Here is a 21,563-nt window from a genome sequence, read left to right as displayed (position 1 = left end):
ATATCAAAGTTTATTTATAATGAAGCATTCCTTACCGGCAATGATTTGATGGTGGGTATATAAGATTTGGCATGACCGAATATAACACTCTTACTTGTTCTATTTTAATTTACACCTAATATTTAAATATAATTTTTTAACTTTAATGTTGCGCCCATTTGGATATTAAATATTTATTTTGATATTAAAGTTACTTGTACAAAATGTTGTAACTCTAGATGTTATACACAGATATTTGGTACTTCTCCCTTCTTTTTTATATGAGAAATACCACGCCGTGGCAAAGTTGACTATAGCTGATATAGTTTCCCAGATATATAAATTTTAGTATTTGATTAATATGAGGGATGCCACGCCCACTGATTCTAGACAGCCCATTTTTCCTTAAAAATTCATTTTGATACTTTTACTAAATAGTACAAAATTTGTCATTCATTTATAGTTTTCTAGATATATGAATAATTTTGAGTATTTTATTAATATGGGAGATGCCACGCCCACTAATACTAGTATGCTTATATTATCCCATACTGTAGGAAGATACTGTGAAAATGTCAGGAAAATCGGTTTTGATATTGATCTTCTTAAAAAAGTAGACTACAAGGATACGTTCCGTGCGTGGACGAAGTTTGAAAAACAAGTTGTTGGGTAAGTACAATGTTTTTGCTGGGTACTGTAGATACTTCGACATTTTCTATTAGACAATTTCAAAATTACGCTTAAGTTATTCTCAGCCGATTGCTATAATTTAAGGTGGAAGTAGTACTATAGTGGTATTAGGCTATAGCTATCGAGGGATTTGAGTACAAAGGGTACTTTGTAGAACCAAAATTTTGAGTAATTAAATTAAAAGAAAGATATAGAAATTGTAAATTATATATAATTCGTATATAACATGTGTTATAATGAATTTGTGGCCTAAATATAAACTTTCTTAGAAAGTTTTTTTTTCTTTTTTTTTTCCATTTTATTTGTACTTCCTTATTCCTTCAATCATGCTTTTTTACACATTTTATTGTTACTAAATAGAAAACTTTTTTATTTCCCATGACTAAGAAAAGAAACAGAAAAGAAAACTTTATTTAGTGGTGGTAACAATGGTAAGGGTTTGGATAAAGTTCTAAATCCTAATTACTGTTCTATTTTTAGGTATATGGAACACATTGTTGTATACGTAAAATGTACTTATGTACACTTGCATGTGTGTAGATCTAAGGGTACATACATACATATCATTGTATGTATGTTATTGTTTTATTATATTCTAACGTTTATTGTATTTTCTTTAGTTTCTTTCTTTAAAACGATTTAATTAAACCTATAGGCTAAAAATACATACTTACCAACAAACAGACAAATAATACTTTCAAAGGGACACATTCTTACATAGAAGTTGTAGTAGTTGTAACAGAATGGAGCTAAACTAGGCTAATAAAATTTACAGTTCAACTGGGAATGCATAGAACAAAGATGTCCTTATTATTCACTAGTACTTGTACAAATGAATCTCTTTCTCTGTCTTCTTGTGTCCTTTTATATTCTTGTTATTTTTGTTATTGTTAATTTGCTTCATTTTTTTTTGTAGTCTTCGAGTCCTAAAGGTGGCAGCGGTAGTAGCAGCAGCACATGACAAATTAACTGTGCCAACTAATGTGGCAAATGTGACAAGTGTTTTACGTACAAACATACATATATACATACATATTATGTATATAACTATATTGTACGTATAAGAATGTACGTACATATGCCCTATTCCTTCTTTATATCTTTTCTTTTTGCAGCTGACTGTGGGAAATTATTAAGGTGATGGAACGTACATTGAAAGTATGAAGAAAATTATAATTTTAGTTATATTCCCCACATTCACATTTATCAAATGATGCATTTAGTTTGGCTTAAGCCCATCACTGGGGAAATGCGAGGCTAGAAAATTGCTGAGTTATAAAAATAATTCCCAAGTAATTTCTTGGTCCAGTGGTGTAACATGTGACACCTTAATGCTAATAATAACGTGCATTAGAAGTTTTGCGTGTAATTTAATATTATAATTGTTCTTGAATCCACATGGACTCGAACTTTTACACATATTATATTTAAACACATTAGTTTTATTGGCTTGTGTTATAAATAGTTGAATAGAAACTTATAGGAGAAGAGAAATTTGGAATACATCGTCCTCAATTTAATGCTAATAAATCGATTAAATTTATAACGAAATTAAATTCAACAATTTTATGACACAAGTTAGAGTGCTATTTTCGGCTATGCCGAATCTTAAATACCCTCCTTCTGTATGCTATTTGAAACCTAATTTTAGTCCGGTATCTTTACTTATCAATGAAATATGCGATTTTTGGAAGTGGAACTTATATGGGAGCTATGACCAATTATGAACCGATCCGGAAAATATTTCTCTGAGTACTTTACATCTACTTTAAACACATTTGTTAAGAAATTTATACCGATATCTTCATTCAGTAATGAAATATATCCATTTACGTAGTTATGGTAAGTGGGCCATTATATGGTAGCTATGACCAATTAATGGCCGATCCGGAAAGAATTTAGTAGAGTCATAGTAGAGTCATGTATACACCGAACATATTTACCTATGTCGAATATTATTCCAATATCTTTGCTTTTAAGTGGTTTTCGGCGTTGACCTTATGTGGGAGCTATGACCAAATGTGGACCGATTCGGAACAAATTTCGCAAGGTGTTTTAAAACATTCATAATGAATTTTATACCGATATTTCCATTCAGTAATGAAATATATTCGTTTACGTGGTTATCGGCAATAGGCCTTATATGGGAGATATTCCCAATTATGGACTGATCCGAAGAAAACTTTTTTAAGTGATATATGTATACACAAAAAATATTTATGTCGAATATTATTTCAACATCTTTATTTCTTAATTAGTTATGTGGATTTAAGTGATTTTCGGAAGTGGACCTTATATGAGAGCTATGACCATTTAAGGACCGATACAGATTTAAGTTAGTAATATGATTTCTGTTCATATTATACACATACATATGTGAAGAAATTACTGGTGATACCGATATTTTTGACGAAGTTATTAAGGATAAACCCATTTTCGAGAATATGTACCTTTGTATGGGGTCTATGGGAAATTTTGGACGGATTGTGTTGAGTTTGAATATAATTGATCCCTGAGCAAAATAAATAACGTGTGATAGGCTTCATTGAATAATCCTCAGTAGTTTCTGAGAAAAACTACTCGAAAATTTGAAAAAAGTAATTTTTTTCGAGGTAGTCTGAAATTTTTACTTATAACTTTTAACGTTGTGAACCGATTTTACTGATATTCAATACGAAACTGCTCAGGCCAATAATAAATATATTCGGAAAACTTGTTTGATTTCCTTTACTTAGTTTTAACATGAGCGTGTTTTACACAGACAGACGAACGGACGGACTGTCGAACATAGCTAAATCGACACAGAATTTGATAAGAACCCGGAATATATATATACTTTGTTGGACCTCAGATGAATATTTCTTGGGGTTACACACGGAATGACATCACTGATGGTGGTGGAGAATCACTTTTTGAGTCGATTAAAAGAAATTGTAAAACTTGTGCGCAAGGTACGATTTTCAAGATACTTTGATAAAATTTGGACCATTTAAAATGGTTGCAATCGGCTCATTATTTCACCTAGCTCCCATACAACTGAACCTTTCTATTTTAAGTTTTTAGCTCATAACTATGTTAAATATGGTACTAAGTTTTGTATAGGTATAAATAACCATGCCGATTTTTGTTATGATCGGTCCTTATTTGACCTATAAAACCCCACTCTAAAATATTTCAATGAAATTCAGCATAACTAAATTTTATATAAAAATACATCTCTTCTCACAATTTTTGACGATTGGATCATATTTGACCCTAAGTTCCATATAAAGTCTCTTTTAGAAAAATTTTTCATCAATAAATTCCTTAAATACATCGGAATTAAGGTAAAATTTAACATAAAAGTTTCTTTATGAAAAATAAATAACTTTTTTAATATACTATGGTCGGCCATGCCCGACTATACTTCCCTACATGTTAATACTACAAAAATTAGGCAGTGTTAAGTACAGTTGATGGCAATATCATATTATCTTCGAATATATATATATTTCGATTAGTTTTGGACCAGTTCTAGTCATATGAGGAGTATTCTTTACACGCGTGTGTGGAGTAGTCTCACATTTTGCAGGGCATAACTCCTTTTGTCAAATATACTATTCATTTCACTCATATAACAATGGGTGAGTCAAACACAGTACTTGAATAAAATCAAATGTTTTAATTTATTGTTTAAGTCACTCATGCAGCGCTCTACTTAAATACTTTTTACAGACAATAGGATTGCTGACTACGATAAAGTGGTTAATTAATTTAATTTATAAAAGCAAAATTAATATAGATATAATTCTTTCATACAAATATCTATATTCATAAATTTAAGCGAATAAAAAGGGTAATAAAATGTCAGCGGTAAAACTAAATCTTTCTTCACGCTTGAAAAATTATTTTGTTTATTTCACTTGTCCTAAAATCAAATTTATTTTTCACTTATTAATTTATGCTCTGTTGACAATAAATCCAGCGAACATTTAGTTATAAGAAAAAGTGAAACTAATTGATAGTTTAAATCGAAGTCATTAATTAATATCGCAGTTTTTATGTTGAAATATATGATATTATATTTTGCATTTATTCCTCAGACACTCGGTTAAAAAAACCTTTCTTAAACCCGATATCTTTTGTTTGCTGGGTTAGATTGCAACTAAGAAGTCTTTTTTATTTCACAAAAACTAAACTCAATTTTCTAATTTATTTATTTACAAATGTTCTACTTGCTAAATGATACAAATATGTATTACAGTGTATATCTTCGAATCAGGAGACTAGACCAAAAGACAACTAGGAAATAAAATAGAAGGAAATTTTAGCTAATAGTGATTTGCTACTCATTTCGAATATTTAATAGCAATGTGTATCAGAATAGCTGCAACAATGCTGGCCAAACTTATGGCTGGAATAGGTTATATGATGAGATCTTGTTTAGCTGGTTATTTTCCCATAGTTTATTTGGTAAAATAAACTATGTTGACCCAGAAATAAAAAAATGGTAAAATATCAACCATTCTATACCAAACAATACAATTTGGTATAGAATTTTGCCTTTCTTTTGTATAGATTTCACAAGCTCAACGTAAAGTTGAGTTTAGTTTTATTCCGTTGGTGTTGGAAATGAAAAACTAAAGTGAAATATAAAAAAATAAGGCAACAGCAACATTGACAACAGCAGCATAGCAGCAGCAACAGAATAAACCCACTAACCCATCAACCTTCATACTATTTTTAGAGAAAGATTTGCACTCGACAATTTAATATACAAGAAAGAACAACTACATTCTATGTGCAACACAATACATAGTTGTTGCAAAAGCCAAATCCAAAGTCAAATTGCAACAAATATTGTCGTCATTAAATCTATGCTAAAAAAAAATAAACGAAAATATAAACAAAAACTATACATTTATGTGGAAATATAAAATGAGGGTAACAAATAACAAAAATAACCATTGACATTATAAATGAATCATCATCATTCTTCTCGCAAAAACAAGAAACCCCAAAGAAAACTCAATTTTAAGTGCCTTCCTAGTGAAACAAGTAAAGAGTTTTGTTTACAAATTTCATTGAATTTTTAAGGAATTTCTATGTAACAGGAAGAAACAGATGCTATTGCTACTTAAATAAATGAAAGAAAAACAAAAATTAATTAAGCAGAAAATACTATAAATACAATAAAATCACATTAAACACTAAAGCAATTGGCAGGAATTAAAAAGGAAAAAAGATTAATTAAATCAAATGAAATTGCAAGAAATTTTAATTGAGGTTTTAAGTGTAAATTTCGTAAAAGATTTTGAACATGTTTGTGGAACAAAATAACAATATGTAGTCCAATACCAATGGGTATTTTAATTTAGCATAAAACAAAAACTATAAATATAATAATGTGAACATATAAAATCAAAAAAAAACTTCATCTTCATTCTTTTATTTCAAGTGGAAAGTTTTACATTGTGAAATTGTACTGCTTTTACTGACGACACCTGTACGTATACGTGTTAATGATTTATTGATATTACAAATATTAAGTATACGGCTAATTTTAAGGGATACTACGCTTATGATACAAAAACATATGGTAATTATAATGCAAAACATAAATTTTGGGGCTATAGTCTCATTACTCCCAGAGGGAGGCAATTGTTAGAAGCAATATCACATAACAGACTAGATCTAGTGGCTAACCTACTTATTGGCCTACAGACCTCAATAAGATCGCCGATCTAATGAACTTTGCTTTGATCTGAAACTCTCATCAAACCAGTCGCCTGCAGTTTTAACGTTATTAGAAACTCCAAATAAAATAGAAAACTATTATTCTTATTTCCCTTACAAGATGACGAACTAGTTAAAGTATAAAAAATATGTTGGCTCACACTTGCCACAAAACATCTCACTAAAAAATTACCTTGAAATACAATCCATTGTCGATATATATACAGATATTTTACAAGATGCTGTCAAAGTCACCTTGAGAGACCACAGAAATACGAAACATTCTAGAAACATTTCTCATAAAAGAAATGGGTATACTTTGACGTCAATGGCAATAATCACGATCTCCGAACATAAAGGTTAAACTTAATCAGTGCCAAAGAATACTTCATATCACCTTAAAATATAATAAGGAATCTAATCTTGAAAATTATCTCAAAAACTTAGACCCAACAAAGAAAACATAATAAAGTCTCTGGAAAGCAGTCAAAAATATGCAATGCCCTACTGCGTATGAGTCACCCATACGCCTCCAGAATCGTGAATGGGCAAGAAATACCTCAGAAAATATTGAAGCATTCGCCAATCATTTGAAGAATGTGTTTACTCAAAATTATAAAAACAATCAAAGGTCTAAAAGCAAGAAAATCACCTGGTATAGATAAATCATATCCGAGATAGTTATGATACCAAAACCGAGAAATGATCTCACTCAAGTGACTTTGTAGAATGATTTTTATGTACACAAAACATATTCAGCTCGAATTTTATCACAATAGCCTTATTTATCAATGAAATATGTGCGTTTAGGAGATTTTCGGAAGTGGGATGACCAATTGTGGACCGACTGAGATCTACGTTGGTAGTATGATTTGCATTCATATTATATTTACATGTACAAAATTGTCTTGTCTTGATACCGATATATTTGAGGGAGTTATTAACGATAAACTTATTTCTGGGAATATATACATTTGTATGGGGGCTGTGGGAAATATTTGATCAATTGTTATGAGTTTGAACATACTTGATCCCTGGTAGTAAAAAAATAATGTGTGACAAAATTCACTGAAATATCTTTGGTAGTTTCTGAAAAAACTTCTTAAGAATTGGAAAAAAACTTTATTTTTTCGAGGTAGTCTGAAATTTTTACTCATAACTTTTTACGTCGTGAACCGATTTTACTGATATTCAATACCAAACTGTATGGGATAATAAATGTTTTGGGTGAATTTCGTGAATTTATATTTCTTCGTTTTAACCTGACAGACAGACATACGGACATAGCTAAATCGACTCAGAATTTCATAATGATCAAGAATATATATACTTTATTGGGTCTCAGAGGAATATTTCTTGGTGTTGCACACGGAATGACACCCTCTATCACCACTGATGGTGGTGAAGAGTATAAAATGGTCAGTTCTCATTCTAGTGGACCTTCCTTAATGTGTTTACAAAATTTGGTTCAATCCAATTCTTCCGGAAAACGTGTTGGCATAATCCTTAATGTCACTTAAATAAATTTTAAGTGACATCAATTCTGTGTTAAAAACTTTAATATAAATGTCCATCTTGGTATCGAAACATTATTTTTCAGAAGAAAGAAGAAAATTTTAGAAATTTACTAAGATATTATATTAAATGATGTTACTCGGGACACTCTATCCTCACATGCATACATGAAAGTAAAATTCACAAGAATATTCATGCACATAAGTATGCAAGTATATAAAGTATATTTATAGAGAGATTGGATGGTATGACTCAATGTGTTAAGGTCATATATAATTGCTGATTACTTCGTATATAAACATATGTATTTTCATATACACATGTCCATACATACATATGTATGTATATTTAAAAATATTTATATGCAATACATGTACATGTAAAAAGTAACTATTACAATAATAACTAAAATATCCATGTTCAGTTCTTTATTACAATGCCAATGCCAGTTAACAATCTCATACTCTTAAGTTACGTTCGCATTCATAAAATATTTAACAGAAAATGTGTGACCATTAAATATTTTGTTCACGGTAGCCGAGATTTAACGAAAGAACCATAAAATAAAGTTTGGAGATTTTTAAACATAATTTTTAGAACAAAGTTGAACAATTGCGGGGCTTCGACAGAATTTATTTAACAAAAATTAATGAGATGACTTACCCTTTAAATGTCAAATAATCCAGAATTGTGTCGAAATCACTCTTGTTCCTTTATTAAAATTGGACCATTCTGAAATTAAATTTAATAAAAAAAGAAAATCAAATTAATTATACATACATATGTTATATGTAAATGTCAAAATAACTTTAAACATTAATATTATTGGATGTTGCTAAATAAGTTTTAACATGTTATTACAACATATCAAGCAATTGTTAATTTTTGTTGCGATCTTTGAAGAAGAACTTATTTTAAACTTGAACCCAAATGATTCACCCATTGATGGCTTTAAAACTTTTTATTTGCAATTTCCAATTTATTCGCGTTCTAAATTTAGAAAATGAATAGAAACAAATTAGTTTACTTATCAAGGATCTAGTGCACTTGTTAGATCTAAATTAGTTATTCTTATTTGATATACCCTTGTCTGTGTATACATATACATACATAATTTCCTATGTGTAATGGTTGCTCATTCTAATAATCGTTCTCTCATTGTCAGTCACGTCATATTTAACATTTAAATTAATTATTTGACTTGTAGCAAAAACTACCTTTTTAAATAAAATTTCAATTTTGAAAAACAATTTCTTCACTCCGAACTCCTGTTCTGTTTCTTCAGTCATTCATTGCCCAATTTAAAATAACTGAGATTTTTAACACTGTAAATTGTTTCATCATCAACATGCAAAATTCTTTTAGCAACAAATTAAAGAAAAATGCCAGTAAAATGAAACAATCAAAACCATCGATTATTTTAACTTCTACGATAAAACTTAAATAAAAACACAATAATGAGAGGGTATAACAATGTTTTGTGCTCGTACCATCATATAAAATAGTAGTTTTATTTTAAAGAAAAAAAAAATCAACAGCAAGGACAAGTTTATCGTACAGAAGAAACTCATTTAAAATTCTACTTCCAAAAAAAAAAAAATAACAAAAAAAGAAAAACAAACAAAAAACGAGATTTTCTATTTTAGTTTTTGGTTCCTTTTTTCTTTTTTTCGTCCAAAAAACAAATACAAGAAAAATAATGGAAATCAAACTTAAAGTGCTTTTTAAACCGCCATGTACTTGTAGAAAAAAATGATTTTTACCTTTGAATTGGAAAAACTCTTTACACTCACACTTACAAATAAAATCCATTTAAAACAAATACATATGTTGTATATACAATCATATTTTTAACGGGAGGTTAGTAAATAAATATACATAGCTAGGCTAAGCCGAACTTTATATACCCAACATCAAAGCTTGTGTTCTAAATTTACAGTGAATTTCTGAAGTCGGCCCAATATGCAAATATAGGGCTATATGGATGGTCTCTTAAGCTTTTTTAATCAAACATACTTATTACTTTAAACATCAGGATGTTTTCCAAAAAGGCTTCTTTAAAATAGTTAAGAAATTTCATTACGATAATTATGTCTAAAATGTATTCTGGGGGGTAATTTGTATGTGCAGCTATGTGAAATCGTAGACCGATATGGCCAGTTTTCAATACAAAACTAACCTTAAATAACATTTGTGAATTTTAAGGGCCTAGCTATTTCCTTTTTCTCTTAAAATCTAAAATAATCCAGAATATACTTTAGTGTGTTTATAGCCAATATTTTGATGTGTTACATATGATATGACAAAATCAATACATTCACCATCGTTTTTATTGTTAAATATAAAAAATAACAACACACAAACTAAAAAACAGTCTATACTAATACAATATTGTACAATAACATGAGAGTAGTGTATGGTTAAAATGGTATTATCACAAGGACACCTAAGGACATACAACATTACCTTGTGCAAAACCACAAAAAAGTAAATGAAAAAAAAATAATAAACACACATACCTATATAATTACATATTGCAATCACATACATACAAGTGACTACATGTATGAGTAATAATAATAAAAAATGAAACAAACTTATTTAAAAAAAAAGAAAAACCACAAAAAAAAAACTACGAATAAAATGAGAAATAAAAAAATTAAAACAAATACACTCATGATAATTTTAAATGTAAGTACAGCACCATTTACCACCCACATTATTAAAATATACTAGTTGGTAGCTTTCCACCAGAGAGTTCCGAATGGCGGGTTTTAAAGTCACAATGATTATCCAATGTCTGTGGTTTGCTTTGACAACCATTTTTCGGTAGATTAAATTTAGATATAAATTACTTATAATTATATGTCTATCTGCTGCCTCTTATAAATAATGAGCACAATTATTAAAACGTTATTACATTACAAATATAATAAAATAATTACGCGTAATATACTTATATTACAAACCAAGCAAAAACTTGCATTGAAATGTAATCAGTTAAAAAAACGATTAAAACGTCTTTACGCTATTTATTTATTCGCGATGATATCCTCTCGGGAGGTAAATAAGTCATTACCACGATCGCTTACAAATTGGTAGTTAAATAAGTTGTTTTGTTTCACGAAAACAAAATAGACGACAACGAGTAAGAAAGTATAGTCGGGCGTGGCCGATCATATGCTACCTTACGAACAAACATCACGCTATTATATATAGAGATATATAGGTAGGTAGGTAGGTAGATAAATGGATAGATAGATAGATAGATAGATAGATAGATAGATAGAGATAGATAGATAGATAGATAGATAGATAGATAGATAGATAGATAGATAGATAGTAGATAGATAGATAGATAGATATAGATAGATAGATAGATAGATAGATAGATAGATAGATCGCTCGCTCGCTCGCTCGCTCGCTCGCTCTCGCTCGCTCGCTCGCTCGCTCGCTCGCTCGCTCGCTCGCTCGCTCGCTCGCTGCTCGCGCTCGCTCGCTCTCGCTCGCTCGCTCGCTCGCTCGCTCGCTCTCTCGCTCGCTCGCTCGCTCGCTCGCTCGCTCGCTCGCTCGCTCGCTCGCTCGCTCGCTCGCTCGCTCGCTCGCTCGCTCGCTCGCTCGCTCGCTCGCTCGCTCGCTCGCTCGCTCGCTGCTCGCTCGCTCGCTCGCTCGCTCGCTCGCTCGTCGCTCGCTCGCTCGCTCGCTCGCTCGCTCGCTCGCTCGCTCGCTCGCTCGCTCGCTCGCTCGCTCGCTCGCTCGCTCGCTCGCTCGCTCGCTCGCTCGCTCGCTCGCTCGCTCGCTCGCTCGCTCGCTCGCTCGCTCGCTCGCTCGCTCGCTCGCTCCTCGCTCGCTCGCTCGCTCGCTCGCTCGCTCGCTCGCTCGCTCGCTCGCTCGCTCGCTCTCGCTAGGCTAGCTCGCTCGCTATCTACTATAGTGTCCTCTCGCTCGCTAGCTCGTCGCTCGTTTCAGAAGCTACGTTCTAGCTTCTCGTGGCTTCGATATGTTCTGTTTGCTCGTCTCTTTCCCCCCTTTACCCTGGTATTATTAGTGATATTCGACTACGATTTTTAGTAAATTAATAGAACTTCCTAAAATAAAAATATATTTGAATCATGACAGCATAATTAAATTCGTCAGGGGTTTCTACCAGGACAATGATCAATAAAGCTCAAAGATGTGCCTCTATTGACATTACTGGTACCATTAGAAGCACTCCACAATCTGCCTTTGACATAAGTCTATACCTGTCACCCATAGAACATTTTGTAGCAGGCGTGGCGGCTAGGAATCTGCTTCAGTAGTCAAACGTTCCTGCGACGACCATAAAAATTCTGTACGAAATACATAGGTCTACTTGATCAGGGTAATTCCGCTCGTGGAATTTCGGATTACGATATTACGACTCTAGGCTTCGGGGAATTTCCAACTAGAGATGATTGGCTTGTATCCGATGGAATGTTTGGTGGGTGTGCAGTTTTCACTGATGGGTCCAAAAAAACTTCTTGACGAATGTAGTGTCTTCCAAGCAGAGATCATAGCGATTTGGAAAGCGACGGTATTGATACGGAATCGTATCGATCCGGGGTCAATTGTGACAATTTATGTTAATAGTCAAGCTGCTTTTAGAGCATAGGCTTGTTTGTTTTCGTTTAGATTGTGTTGGGTGCCGGGCCACTTTAATATGCATTCTAATGGGTTTGCGGACAAACTTGCAAGATTAGGTTCGAACCTTGATATAGATGACAGATGGTAAAACCACCCATTTGTCAGTATTAAGTATAGGCTGATATTCGAAAGAATCCGTAACATCATAAACCGGTCTTGGAATAGTAAATTAGATTGCAAAGTATCAAAGTCCCTATGGTCAAAACTTGATACTTGAGCTACCAAAATACTTATAGAACTGGATGAACGCAGTCTAATAATTCAGATAGGGATGCTAACGGGCCATTGCTCTGTTAGGGCCTAAGTCAGTAAGTGAGACAGAAATACATATATACCTGACTATTTCAGGTTATGCGAAGATGAGAAGGAAATAGAATCGATTTCTCAGGCTGAAATAACTGGGGAATAGATTCCATGGCGAAATGGGGGATATTGTGGGTCTTGACCCTCGCAGTCTACTAGGTTTTGTCAAGGGAATTAGTCATTTCTTTGACTTTTTTTAACCTTCACTCTGTGAAGATACTCACAATGGACCTTATGGTCTCCGAGTGGATATGCTACTAAAAGTAATGTAGTAGATATTGAAAAGTAAGCAGTTGTCATTACTGAATTGGATATAGACAATTTTTGACAAAATATTTAATTTGCCTGCAAATATTTAAAGTGTACAAGCCAATTGTTTTTTTTTATTAATTTATTGTTTTATTATAGTTGCCTAAAGTTATCATTTATTAAAGTCATTTTAATGCGTACGTTATTGAGGCTTAGGTGTAGTTAGGGCATCATTACTGTTTTCGTTTGTTTTATACTAATTCCGTTTAGCTATATTTGTTCGTATCCTTAGAAATGAGGATTTATTATGAGATCTTTCTTGTGCTGTATTGTCGGAAGTATTAAATGATGTGCGTGTCATGAAAGAAAATGGACAACGTCCATTTATAAATACAAAGCAGTTGTGATATGCTTTTTTCTTAGAATATAATATAAGTAGGGATAGCATTATTATAACAGAGGATAAGTAAGTGAGTTAAACTACACAAGTAGTACACTGCTGGTCAACATTCCCACGCTTAAAGAAATCAAATAAACTCACAGATACAATCGTACATAAGTACATGAAAGATAAATGTACGAATACAAACAATAATTTATTTACTTATATTACACATATACATTTATACTAACTAATATTCTACCAATTTTATGTACACACTACGTCAGTAAATAAATATTCTTACATATGTATATCGTTAGGGAGTTTTTTTGGAGATGACCGGGTCGTATTATTGCTATGTTGGTCTTGTTAACTGGATTTTGTTTAGCAGCTCTATTTGCAATGAATTTTAGAATATATGTATGTACGTCGTTAAAAATCCTTTCATATGATAACAAGTTAGCTTATTTTTGTAAAAAAAAAAACAATAAAAAAGGACCTTTAGATCTTTAGATTTAACTCATGAAATATTGACACAACAACAAAAATCATCAACTTTTATTTCGATGCCACCCTAATCCACACGATTCAAATATGATTAGTGATCATCAGAAAATGTACGTGATCTTGGATTCATGTTATTTGCCAAACTTTACAAACATGCTTAAGAAATACCACTTTTTAATTTGGTTAGTAGCATTTGTAAATCCTTGTACTGTTAACTATATACAGTGTCGGCCAAAATACATGACCAAAATTTTATATTTATTTTGTGTTTTCATTCAATATATTCAAGTAGAAAATTTCGGTATATACTAGAGTTTTGCAAGGGAAAAAATCTGTCATTTTGGATATTTCATGGTAACACCTTTAGACAATCCAAAAAAAAAAAATTCTGGATTACATAAATATTAGAAGAAAACTTATATTTAGTTAACTGTCATAGACATTTCTTATATTCTTTCTTCTCTAAGTTGAATTAATTGGCCTCCGGTAGGTTAGTGGTTAGTGTTCTAGCCTGGTAGACGGGAGGTGGTGGTTTCGATTCCCACCTGAGGCACTGGTTAAGGAGTGCACTGTCATAGACATTTCTTTTATTATTTCTTCTCTAAGTTGAATTAAGTGGCCTCCGGTAGGTTAGTGGTTAGTGTTCTAATCTGGTAGACCGGAGGTGGTGGTTTCGATTCCCACCTGAGGCACTGGTTAAGGAGCGCATAACTGGCCCGTTAGAGGCCTGGGTATATTTCTTTGGATTTGATGTATAAACATCCTCCTTTCAAGCTAACTAACTAATTAACTAACTAACTAACTAACTAACTAACTAACTAACTAACTAACTAACTAACTAACTAACTAACTAACTAACTAACTAACTAACTACTAACTAACTAACTAACTAACTAACTAACTAACTAACTAACTAACTACTAACTAACTAACTAACTAACTAACTAACTAACTACTAACTAACTAACTAACTAACTAACTAACTAACTAACTAACTAACTAACTAACTAACTAACTAACTAACTAACTAACTAACTAACTAACTAACTAACTACTAACTAACTAACTAACTAACTAACTAACTAACTAACTAACTAACTAACTAACTAACTAACTAACTAACTAACTAACTAACTAACTAACTAACTAACTAACTAACTAACTAACTAACTAACTAACTAACTAACTAACTAACTAACTAACTAACTAACTAACTAACTAACTAACTAACTAACTAACTAACTAACTAACTAACTAACTAACTAACTAACTAACTAACTAACTAACTAACTAACTAACTAACTAACTAACTAACTAACTAACTAACTAACTAACTAACTAACTAACTAACTAACTAACTAACTAACTAACTAACTAACTAACTAACTAACTAACTAACTAACTAACTAACTAACTAACTAACTAACTAACTAACTAACTAACTAACTAACTAACTAACTAACTAACTAACTAACTAACTAACTAACTAACTAACTAACTAACTAACTAACTAACTAACTACTAACTAACTAACTAACTAACTAACTAACTAACTAACTAACTAACTAACTAACTAACTAACTAACTAACTAACTAACTAACTAACTACTAACTAACTAACTAACTAACTAACTAACTAACTAACTAACTAACTAACTAACTAACTAACTAACTAACTAACTAACTAACTAACTACTAACTAACTAACTAACTAACTAACTAACTAACTAACTAACTACTAACTAACTAACTAACTAACTAACTAACTAACTAACTAACTAACTAACTAACTAACTAACTAACTAACTAACTAACTAACTAACTACTAACTAACTAACTAACTAACTAACTAACTAACTAACTAACTAACTAACTAACTAACTACTAACTACTACTAACTAACTAACTACTAACTACTAACTAACTAACTAACTAACTAACTATTAACTAACTAACTAACTAACTAACTAACTAACTAACTAACTAACTAACTAACTAACTAACTAACTAACTAACTAACTAACTAACTAACTAACTAACTAACTAACTAACTAACTAACTAACTAACTAACTAACTAACTAAGTTCAATTAAAAAAAATGTGTTCTTGCTTTGTATGCTAAAATGATTAAAGTAATTGTGATTTTGTTTTAGTCAACACTGTACATATATGTAAATGAATAAGTACAACAAAAACAAACATATTTAAATATATCCTAACTTGACCCAGATTTTATTATAAAAATATACATACACAAACATATACTAACTGTAGAAAACACGAAAAATATACTAAAAACAAAAAATGAAATCATGTTAATATAAGAGAATAAAATAACAAACAAACACACTCACACCCTAAAGAGGAGTATCGTTTCACAGATTAGATACGAGTACACAGGAACAAGTAGTATAAAAACTAAAAAAAATAAATTACAAAAATAAAAAAATACAAAAATACAAGATGCTTTATGTGTTTTCCTTGTGTCCCCCCTCATCTCACATTTTACAAAACACAGAAATTTTGTGTTCAGATGTTTTTTATACCCTACATCATCGGGCATAAGTATATAAGTTGGTCATTGCTTTTGTAATATTTAAAATTTAATTGTTTATATATTTATGTACTATATCCTGAATCCTTATAGAATGAAAGCTCAAAACAATTTTCTCAAGGCCCCAGATATCATCGGCATCCAAGTCATAGTTCTGACTTTCGGTCAATTATATCCAAACGAATAAAAGCATACTTAAATATTCACTTATAGAGCCCTATATGCCTAATTAATGCATGCAAAGCGTACCAGGTCAAATACTATGGTGAAGGGTATTTAGGATTCAATACAGCCGACTATAGCACTCTTATTTGTTTTTTTCTTTCGTAAATACATCCATATGAATCTACATGTAATGTTTGTTTTTGCTGTAAATGAGGTAGGTAGGTAGATAGGTACTAGTAAATGTCTAAGAATTTCATTTTGGCAAATGTACACAAAGGCAAATGCACACAAATATTTACATTTACATTGATATAAATACCAAATTTGTATGTGGCCACATTTGTACTTTACTACTTGTATTCTCATTCATTTTCATACAACATAATAACTTACATACATATGTATGTACATTGAATGAATAAACACACATTCTAATGTATTTATGATTTATAAAACTCCCATATCCCACAACCAATATATAGCAAAGTGAAAGGAAAAACGCATGACTTAATGAGTCAAAATGCTAATTTGCTTACATTGACTTGATTCTGTAGTTACAAAAGATTAAACGAAGAACAAAGAAGATTTCATTACTTCACCTTTAAATGTTATGTAATATTTGAATTTATCATATGTTGAACAAAGTACAAAATTATATTTACAGTTTTGTCTTGATGATTCGATTGATATGAAATTTTTAAAAATCATATTGGAATCATAGGTCGATTTCAACCATTATAAGCTTCTTTATAGATTTATATTCAATCAGTATGTTTTAGTTAGTTAGTTTGAGAGGAGGATGTCCATATGTACATCAAATTCGAAGAAATACACCTAGGACACTATCGGGCCTGTTGTGCGCTTCTTAACCAGAACCCACCACCTCCTGTCTACCTGACTAGAGCCATATAGTAGCATATAGGCGAAAGGGATTGTCAAAGACCTAAGTCCCCTGTCAAAAACCTAACTGGTGAGAATGTATTAGTAGAAGCACAAAAATAAACACAGTTGTTCAAAAGGTACTACATAATAAATGTATTTTTGATACGTTATATTTTGTATGTTATAACTGGGATTTCATATACTAGTGAATCAAAATATTAGCTAATTAATTTTTTCAGAAGATATTTCATCTTAAATCATATTATAAACACGTCTTTTTGTTATTTTTTTCTGCACTAATGGAAATAGAAAAAAAGTATGTGAAATACTTTTATCATTTTCAATACGAAAATTTACAACTTTTCTTTTTTCAGTTTTAATTAAAATGAAATGTCAAAGAATAAAAAATATTTTTTTTTCGTTTGTAAAATATAAATTATTTTCAGGGTTTTAAATACAATAAAAGTGTCGCAAAAAATAATAAATATTAAGTTTAAGTGATAAGAAAAAGTATAAAGTGCTAATATCCTCGCAATTTCGCGAAGAAAATTTGAAGTTTTGTGAGTGAGTTTAGTTCTCTCAAGTGTGTTTTATTCTCTCAGAACTCGTCTGTGTGAAGAGAATAACAAATTTTGTTTGACAACCCCTTCAGTTTCGCCTATATCCCTACTATATGACTAGAACACTAACCACTTACTTACCGGAGGCCAGTATGTTAAGTGTTTAAATTTGCGTTCCGAGGTAAAATATTATAAAGGTTTCAAAAAATATCTGTTGAAGAACAAAAATTACCAAAAAGTTCACTGTTATAGATTTTCATTCCATCAGGATCCTATATGTCCAACTATATGTGGGTCATTTCGTGTCAAGAGACCTAAATTTAAAAATCGATGACTTCCAAAGTTAGTACTAGTGCGAGCGGGATATCTATATAAATATTTTTTAACTCAAGAATAAGATTTTTCAATATTTGGCACTTAATTTTTTTTTGGCTCTCCCCTATTTCTTCAAAATGGACGTTTTCCTTGTTTTTTTTTTGGTATCGTGTCACTAATACCCAATATTAGTGACACGAGAAAAATTTTAAATGCACCAGTATCTACTTTTAAAATGATCAGATAGGTGTCTGGTACTTTTTTGAAATTCATACTTTGAAAATGAAAATGTGTAACAAAGGTTATTTTGGTACCTTTTTGGCCCCTTATAACTTTTAAATTAATAAACAAAATAAGATTTTTGTAAATATTTTGAATATATCTTCCAAAATTAGGTGACACTTTTTTCGTACTTTTTTAAAATTCAGTCTTTTTTGGGTGTAAAAGGGACAAAATTGTATTTTTGGTACTTTTTTTTAGCACATTAAGAAAACTTTTTCGAATTATTGAAGTATTCCTATTAAATTACGTACTATCTCTGTAATATTTATTGAAACAAAATTTTTGCTATTTCACTGGGGGAAAAAGTACTAAAAAGGGAAAAACGGGAAATTCAATTTTATTCAAACTCATTGAGCCAATTTTTATAAAATTTGAAAAAGTAGTTTATTTACTCACACCAAATAAGCTATTGGTATATTAGTTTGGAATTCGAGTACTATGGGCTATACAGGACCAAATTCGAGTAAATTGTTTGGTTGTTTTTGAAAGTACAATTTTTCTGGAACAAATGAATACAGATTTGAAACGTTTGAGTTGTATCTATGATATATAAATTTAAACACGGAACATTTAGTAAACTTAATTCTCGAAAAAGTATATTTCTAAGCGAAAAGGGGAAAAATTGTACTCTCTTTCCACTTTTGGTACTTTTTCTTTCTTCAAATGATACTCTTTGTATGTTCTATAATATGAACAAAAAACACAGTATTATTAAACATACACGGTCCTCATTGAATAAGATTCTTTAAGAGAGAACTTTTTAGTACTTTTTATCTCAAAAATGATAGTTTTTGAACTTTCTAAAATATTCAACCAAGGAATATAAATTTTAACATGGTCTTGACTGAAAAATATTCTGTAGGTGGTAACTCTGGTACTTTTCAATTCTTCAAATGGTACCTTTTGGATTCTCTATAATGATTAACCGGAACACATGACACACGGTTATTATTAAATACGATATTGAACATAGAAATAAAAAATTTAAAACCTTAGTGAATGAGAATCTACTGAAATTATATTTTTTGAATTGTATATAATATTGAATACAGAAACATAAAATTTTTGATTAATTGAGAATCTATAAGACGTATTTTATAGTACTTTTTTTTTCAAATAGTACTGTCGAAATTTTCTATAATGTGAAAACTAAACGAATGAAACAAAAAGACAAGCTTCTTACTGAATGTAAATTGAACGTAAAAAACTGAAACATTGAAATAATTTTTAATCAATTTTAATTTTCTATAAAAGTAATCAAAATTTTGTATATATTTAATTTTGGTTAGGGTAGCGAAGCACCCATGGTGTGCTAGTAGGTTTATAAGACAAATTTTCATAAAAATTTTGCTCTATAAACCTTTGATAAATTGTTTTGAATAAGGCAGTACATCTGTATTTAATTTCATACTTCAAGGTCCGACTGTCTCAGTTGGCAAAATAATTGTAGACGATATTGTCTTTTACGATTTATGAAAGACATTTTTGAATTTGTTCCCAATCGCTAAAATTGGCTAAACGAATATGTGTAAGAATTCTTCGTTAACGACAAGATTAGCGACAAAGACCTAAGGGTTATCATCTCTTAAACCCTGTTAAAGACAAGTTGAATGATAACATCTTAAATATTGTCCGCTACTGACAATGTTAAAGACAAAACTGATTCTTAAACGTTGTCGCCACTAATTTTAAATGCGGACAAGGCAAACGACAATGTCTTGAATGTAGTTATATAATTTAGTTATTGACGACACTCATATATGAGCGATATAATCTTCAATATTGTTCTCTATCAAACATACATTATGACAAGATAAGCGACAATAACTGGAATGTTCTCTTATATTAAACTGCGCTATGTTACAATGCAAAAACATTTTAAAATAACGGAAAATAACTCCGATATGAACAAAGATAAAACGACATTGTCTTCTATATATTCGTTAACGAAAAAGCTGAGGACATTGTCTTTCATGGATTAAATCCTCTATAATGTCGTCAGTACATATATACATCCGAAATTTTCACTGTTATTGCGTGAACGACAAACTAAGCGACATTGTCTCTCGTTAAGTCATCTACGAATTTCGCGACATTTGTTCGAAAAAGTCGTTGACGATTTGTCCCATGCTCAACTGGGATTATATGAAAAAAGTCCCAAAAAAAGGTACAATTTTCACTCCCTAAACGTTCGAATATCCAAAAAGTATTAAATTCTTATTTTTTTCGATAATTAACGAATGAATTAAACATTTTATTTCTCTGTTCACTGATTTAAAAGATACATGGGGTGTGAATATATTACCAAAATACAAGTTGTACTTACTTACTTCCTGAAACGGCTGAAATTCACTCCCTAAATATTCGAATTTCCAAAAATCTTAGTCTTAGCTGATCATTTGATCTGTCCAAATTTGAACTTTCTAGCTTCAACCGGATATGCAGTGTGATGATGAATCAGTCAGTCAGTAACTTTTATTCTTTGATCCAGCGCACTAAATATTGATCCCATGACAAATTTTTTCAGAAATGGAATTTTAGAATGAACCAAGCTTTAAATTTTCTCCATTCAAACGGAGCCACCCTAATGCACTTATTTATGTATATGTGCAATTTCATGTCAAGTGTTAAAAAAATCGATTTTGGCGAATTTGCACCAAGGTTAGTACTATTGGATCAGACATAAATTTCCAGTTCCATCGGTCAAGAACTGTCGGACTTAGAGGGGATCAAATTTGGACATTTTGGTCTGGCCTACTATCCCATAGTACTAACCTTGGTGCAAATTTCATCCAAATCG

The 21,563-nt window shown here is 31.0% G+C and overlaps 1 protein-coding gene across 1 annotated transcript in view; it reads right to left on the bottom strand.

The window, feature by feature from the left end:
- Positions 1 to 21,563, bottom strand: part of LOC119611491 (putative uncharacterized protein DDB_G0282133) — a gene marked incomplete at its 3' end in the record, with an annotated part of 104,865 nt that overhangs the window by 38,460 nt on the left and 44,842 nt on the right. Inside the window, exon 3 of the mRNA XM_037967082.1 lies at positions 8,563 to 8,631. The remainder of the gene's footprint in view (positions 1 to 8,562; positions 8,632 to 21,563) is intronic.

The sequence above is a fragment of the Lucilia sericata genome, unplaced genomic scaffold (genome assembly GCF_015586225.1).
Source record: "Lucilia sericata isolate MDLA Ls3-8-SP2 unplaced genomic scaffold, ASM1558622v1 Contig001464F_arrow, whole genome shotgun sequence".
Lineage (NCBI taxonomy): Eukaryota > Metazoa > Arthropoda > Insecta > Diptera > Calliphoridae > Lucilia > Lucilia sericata.
This window is presented reverse-complemented; position numbering and strand designations above follow the sequence as displayed.